Below are 7396 nucleotides of genomic sequence, written 5' to 3' on the forward strand. Positions count from 1 at the left end.
CCGTCCTTGATTTATATATTTGTTGCACGCTTGGTCCCTATTAGTTCTAAAAAGACTGATATACCCTTGCTGATTTCTTTTTTATTTTTTTAAATATCAATGAATATTAATTAAATGTGAAAAGGATATTAATTAAATATTAACATTTGATGGATCCCACCAGCCCATTACTACTTTACCCACCCCACCCCCACCCTCTTCTTCTCCGGTAAACAACCCACAACCTCGTTTTCTCCGGTAAACCACCCATAACTCCGTTTCATCCTTTTCCGACCAAAAAGCCACCTTCCTACTTGCTCACCTCCGGTGAAGGGTTCTAGGATCCAGTGATGGTGGACGAGGACTGAAGCAGGGACTTTAGTGGGTGGTCTTTCACTTGCTGACGGTAATAAGCGGATAGATCTTTTCTGCAACATTTTCACTGGAAACCACGATCGAGGGTTTTGATTTCACGATGGTGAATTTAGGAATGGTCGCCGGTCCAGGGGTTTAAGGGCGTCTGATGGTCCGATAATTGTTGAACCTGTCGGCGATGCTTCGTCTATCATATTTGAGCAAGAAAGAGAGAGGCAGTAAAAAGGGAGGAAGGAGATGCAACTCGATGTTGAAGATGAAGGAGGGATAAACGATGAGAAGCAAGTCACAGTGAGGAAGGAGGAGCTAGGAGTGAGGCAGCCAAGAAGAAGGGTGAGGGACTGGATTGAACATCCAAGAGAGAGAGAGAGAGACGTAAACGGAGTGGGTTTTGGTGGTGGACCCACATGAACTTTTTATTAAATAGTTTTTTTTAAAAACAGTTAATAAAAAATAATTCTAAAAATAAAATTATAAGGGTAAAATTGTCTTTTTAAGTTAACAGGGACCAAATATGCAAAAAATTAAAATTTTAGGGATGATCCAAGTTAAAAAAAGTTTTTAGGGACTAAACACGCAGATTACCCTAAATCATAGGGACCATCTGTGTAATTTACCCTTTTTTTTTCTTCTTTAGTCATTTTTTACACCACCAGCCTTTGTTTTTAAAGAGTTTATGAACATATTATGATAAAACTATTATACAACTAACTACTTAACAAGTAAAAAATACAACTTCAAATTAATGCATATCAAATCATAATAAATGTTGTGCAACAAAAATATTCAAACTGGTGCATATTAAATATTCAAGCTACTTATATGACATATTATCACTTGAAAACATTAGATATGTGTTTAGATTAACTAAATTGTTCTCTAACTAATATGAGGAGAAACTATTATTTATTTGAAAAGACACGGGCAAATTTTGAAGTTTTTGGTGGTTGTGATGATTCCACAAGCTCAAATTTAACAGGTTTCGCACAGTAGAGTTTAATCATCTTTTCTTTTTTTGCTTTTGGAGATCTACCATTTGCACGAAGAATCATAGTCCAAAGAATATATTGAATTCAATCAGACGTTTAGTAATCATGTAAGTATAAATGAGAAAGTAAGAATATTGTTTAGGAACTCTTATATTACATGTGATGACTCATTAATTTGCATGTGTTGGCCATATTTATCAGACACTCACTATATAGTGGCGATGCAAAAATTTCTGTTGTAGTTACGTTAGTGGTTGCACATTTTTTTTAGTGGGTGAACATTAATAGATTTTTTTTACAATGTAAAATTGAGTGGTGGTCCGATATCCTGGGAGACACCTAAATCCGTCCCTGACTATACATGTTAATTTTAACTATTGTATGTTATTTTTTGCTTTTAGTTTAGCTGCTCTTTTGTTATTATTAACTTTTTTTTTCTTACAAGTTGATCGCATGGAAGATGAGACATAAACATTCTCACTTAATTAGTTGTTCAAATATTTGTTTTTTTAGATTTAACAGAAACCGAACAAATTAAATCGACTCATATAAAACCAAAAACGATTAAATAGAATGTTATTTTGTTCGTTTTCAGTTAATATTTTGAAAGTCAAAAAATCAACTAAATCGAATCAAACAACTAATAATCGATTAAACCAGCTGAATAACATCTATAATCATAATCAAAGAATTAATATATTTATTTTTAATATATTTATTTTGATATTCCAAATAAGCATAATAATATCCATCAATATACACAAGAACCATAGGCTCTTAAAAAAAGACATGATGTAAAAAATGATAAAAAAGCAGAATAAAACAAAGTATTAAAGAAATGGTGGAATGTTAAAAAAATTTGTGGTTTAATAAGAAGCAAAGAGAAAAAGAGGGTATAAAGTATAAATTATCCATAAAATATTTTTTGATAATAAATGTCTTCTGAATAATTAGAATCCAAAAAGAAAACGCTACGAATTTTAAAACGGGCATAGTTGTTCCATATTTACAATTTCAGTGGATTTATCAAATTGGTTCTCTGGAAGAATCAATGCCCATAAACTTTCATTCAACAGTGTATACAATCAACAAAAATATCAAAATAGATTGATTTCATGTTTATTCAATAATTTTCTTGAAAAAAACATCACAAATGTATCATTCTTAATTTATGTTCAATTTTATGATCCTATAATTTATTTTAAATAAAATAAGTAGATTATCTATATCTTTTGATCGATCAACGATTTGATTATAAAAATCTACAAAGATTATATAAATTATGGAAGAAGTAATCGTAATCTGAGTAAATCTTAGAGTGTATGTGCAAACAAAACTATGCACATTTCATTACATGTGTCATAGATTACGATTTCCTAGAATGACATGTATCATTATTAATCACTTTTCAACTTTATTATCCTATAATTTATTTTAAATAAACTAAGTGGATTATCTATGTCTTTTGATTAATGGAAGTATTACGATTAACGAATTGATTATAAAAATCTACATAGATTATATAAAATATGGAATGAATAATCGTCACATGAGTAAATCTCAGAGTGTAAGTGCAAACAAAACTATATGCATTTCATTACATATGTCATAGATCACGATTTCCTACAAAAATTGCAATTTGACATGTTTACCTAGATGAATTTGATTGTTACAAAAAATCCTCATGGTTTTCATGATGTATATATATACATACTCGTTGTTACCCGTGCAAAACAACGGGCGGTGAATAGTTTTTTTTGGCAATTAGATCCATTTGGTACCTAATTAGATGCATATGAAACTTATAAATTATACTTATTTTTAGATTATCAAATAAGTTTTTATGATTTTTTTTTAGGATTAGTTAATCGATCCGAAGAAATTCAAATTTATTACGGTTTTTGAAAAACACATTTGAATAAAATAACTTTATAAAAGCCGATCCGGTAACTAAAAAAGGACAATCTTTTCCGATTTCCTGATTAACCAAATTGATGTTTTTCCGTTTCTGTTGCAGTTTATGTGTTTTCCTATTGACGGTTAACCAAAAAGTTGATTTATTTTAGTTTATTTAAAAAAAAAAGTTGTTTAGATGTAGACTTTAAAGTTAATAACCGGTTATTATTAAAAAAAAAATTAAATGTTAATTAATCATTTTCATATTTATTTTCTATAACTTAGAATTTCCATTATTTCCACTTTTCTTCATAAATGTATGAGTTGTTAATACAAATTATGTCATTTGCAGTTCATTATAATTTCGCTTAAAATAACTAAGTTTGAAAGAAGAACCCTTATGATTTCATTCAAATACAACTTTACCATATTGATATTTTAATTTTATCTTAAGGCATTTTGTTAATACAATTTTATCCATATCACATTCCATGTGTGAAGAACGATTTTCAACTTTTACTCCACAGGTTTGGCTATTTTATATTTATGCCAAATCTCATGCAACATCCCACATAAATAGACACACATGCATATGTACATATGTTTTAAAATCAAAAAAATAATGATTTTTTGCGACACACAAACATTTGAACTTTTGATTACTTCAATAATCTTTAACCAGGCAATCAAGGTTTCAAACCAAAGTAAGATGTTATAAAAACAAATCAATAAAAGTAAGATGCTATGAAATAACAAATCAACAATTTGTAATCATGCATTATTTGACAGGCACTGAAAGAGGGATTGATTTTTAGCCTCTCACTCGAAGTAGGATGCTATAAGAAACAAAAAAATAATAATAAGTGTGTAGCTATTTTTGAGTGGTTGTCATTAAAAGATATATTGATTTTTGAGTGGTTTCGCCTTGAATTCCGCCTCTATAAAGAGCAACAACATTAAACTCTATCGCAAATTAAAAAACTTCATGACACCTTTTCTACATGCACGATAAAAGATAAAATGGTGAGGCCACATACATTAAAAATACTATTTATTGCTTTCACGCTACCATCCTTTGTTTAAACATGTTTGTGATGATAATTTCTATGAAATCAATCACATATTAATTCTAATCAACTCAAAATCAAATGAAAACATTATGCCACTTATAAACCTTCATAATTATTGAAATGCTCAAATGGCCTCATTAGTTCCCTGTAGTATGTAGATATAAACAAGTCAACTTGTCTTTTTTACTTAATATCAACAATTTATAAGTTCATTTTCACCCCATTTTGGTAAATTTTATTCAAAAAATAAAGACAACATCATAGATATATGACTCAATGATAGTTTTTTAAAAAAATTAAAGAATATTATTGCTTTAAGAGAACAAATACATACCTTAGAAAGATCAAGCACTAAAAAATCAGCCAGAGTAGTTGGGCTTGTCCACTCAATTGATGCACATTGACAAGATACTAAGGAAGAATCAAAATGGACCAAACAATAATTTAGAAAAGTAATAAAATAAATAACTAAACTAAAAACTACAAAGTAAAAAAATGGTACCTTTGTTACAATCACAATCACAAAAGTTAATCAAGGAAACAATTAGTTTGAATCACCCGCATCATAAGTTGGAGGTAATAAGTTTAAGATAATAAAAATGTATTAGAAAATGATTAACAATTAGTTTACCCTTTACATAGCAACCCCGTTTACCCTTTACATCACCTGCATCTCGTATTGTTTTAAGATAAAGGAAACAACAATTGCAAATTTGATTATAAATTTAAATCGAACCTGGGATAGCTGATAACCACAATGATAAAGAAAGTAAAAAATCAAACCCGGTGGTCGATTTGAACCATTCCTGCACTGGATTGAAAAAAAACAACATAATACCGATTTTCATTACGAACACGCAAAAAGGGTAAAAAAAATCAAGCAAAAAAGTCACAAACAAATGCACATAAACAAAATCTACATGTTTGAACTTGATACCAAAGTCTTAATGTATTTGTTTCATTTGCAGATTTCTTGATAAGAAAGATCTCAAAAAGTGGCATAAAGAAGGGTTGAGATGAGTGAAATTAGCAATAAAATCAAATCAATATAAAATGATTCGATTATAGACTTGTACCATGAGATATATACATAACTTCAAGATTGGTAAAATGAACATATAACAGATCTATGTCTAGGCTTTTCTTTAGAACATAGTGCATAGAACCAGATAATTTATCATTCTATAATAGAAAAGTCCTACCAAATATGAAGATTAAGGGGTACCTTGGTGAATCTAAGTAAACTGAACACACCAAGAAGAAAATCAAGTTGATAGCAAAGCAGAACGCAAAAGAGTAACGGTGGCGATGTGACTTACCTGAAAAACAATCGATCTAAGATGGTGTCTAATGAAGTAGATTGTGGCAGTGGCGATGGCGAACCGTATCAAACAAACATATAACAGTGGGGAAGAGGCAAACGAATGGTGACAGTGGAATACGATCACCAACGATGCCTATGTCTTCATAGAAAATGAGAGAAATGAAAATAATATGGAAAGAGTGTGGGTGCTGGAGTTTTTAAAGTGATTCTTGAAGAGACTCAATTCAAATTTTGAATCGGGTGAACGGAGATTATGGGTTGATGATGGTAACAGGCGACATAAGGAGAAGATAACGAATTTCAGTTTTGACTTTTGACGGATTCAGTTCTTTGACCGGATTGTAAAGCATAAGTTGATTATAGCACGTATTTTTATTTTTATTTTTGAATGAAACGAAAAATAAAGAATGAGATAAGATTGACTTTGTTATTTGTACTATAAGTTTAATATTTTTAAAATTAGTAATGTTTGTATAATATATATATATATATATATATATATATATATATATATATATATATATATATATATATATATGTTATGTTTATATGCAAGTATGTATGCATGTATGCATGTATGTATGTAGGTATATATGCATGATGGGTAGAAAATAATCGTCATGGTTCTCATGAAATATACTTAATATGTATGAATATATATATATATATATATATATATATATATATATATATATATATATATATATATATATATATATATATATATATTTCTGTAAGTATATATGTATGTATGTATGCATGTTTGTATGTATGTGTATATGTATGTATACATGTATGTATGTATGTTGGTATGAATTATTGTATCTATGTTTAGTGTGTTTGTACGTGTGTGCGTGTGTGTATATATATATATATATATATGTGTGTGTGTGTGTTTGTTTGGATTGGATTTTAAATTCCAAGTAGTGGGAACATGGTAGTTTATTCCGTCACTATGGAGGTTGGGTTGGTCGATATGCGATATGTAATGGCGAAATGATTTGTTTATCCTCCGTTTTTTAGATGAACTACGAGGTTTTCCTACATATGGTTGGTCGATGCATGTGGTTTTGTGGATGACATCCAACTAATTTCGATACCTTATAATAATAAACGTATGGTTGATCGATGCATGTGGTTTTGGGAATAACATCTAACTAATTTTGATATGTTATAATTATGTTTTACTTTGATGTTAGTTAAGTAATGAAAAAACTTCTTCTTTCGATTTAGTGAGTTATCATCATAGTTCTCATTGGATTTTATAGCACGTATTTTCGTTTATGTTATATATGTGATGATATATGCAAGATTCTCATCAAGACCTGGAAGTAGCTATATTAATAATATTATTTAATGTTTGTATGAGTATATTTGAGAGTTTTATCTAGTAGTAGGGCATTAAATTATAAGAAATTTAATTTAAACCCGTTCGATGGTATAAATGGTCGTTTGTTTCGTTTGATTCCTAAGGAATTGAAAGGAATTAGAAACTAAAATCCAATACAAAACGTGTTTGGGTAACAGAAGGAATGGAATATGATTTCCATAATTATTTTTTAATTCCGTATATGAAAGATTTCTCATTCATTCCCTGTCTATAAGGAATCCACATTCTGTTAGTTTTTTTTTTTTTTGTTACACAATTATCCTTCCATATATATGCGGTTCTAGTAAAACAAAATAAACTATGTGATTTTTTATATCTTTTCTACGATTATTTTCTTCTATCGATTATATTTTTCTCCAATCGGTATTTGTCA

General features: G+C 29.3%; 1 long non-coding RNA gene across 1 annotated transcript; it reads right to left on the reverse strand.

Annotated features, from left to right (window-relative positions):
- Positions 1–4021: 4021 nt before the first annotated feature.
- Positions 4022–5878, reverse strand: LOC145038822 (uncharacterized). The gene is made up of 3 exons (XR_013679585.1): positions 5629–5878; positions 4644–5120; positions 4022–4454 (listed from the first exon to the last, which is right to left on the reverse strand). It is a non-coding gene; the product is annotated as an uncharacterized LOC145038822 (long non-coding RNA).
- Positions 5879–7396: the final 1518 nt, after the last annotated feature.

This window comes from Lactuca saligna, chromosome 4 (assembly GCF_052625555.1).
Source record: "Lactuca saligna cultivar CGN05327 chromosome 4, ASM5262555v1, whole genome shotgun sequence".
Lineage (NCBI taxonomy): Eukaryota > Viridiplantae > Streptophyta > Magnoliopsida > Asterales > Asteraceae > Lactuca > Lactuca saligna.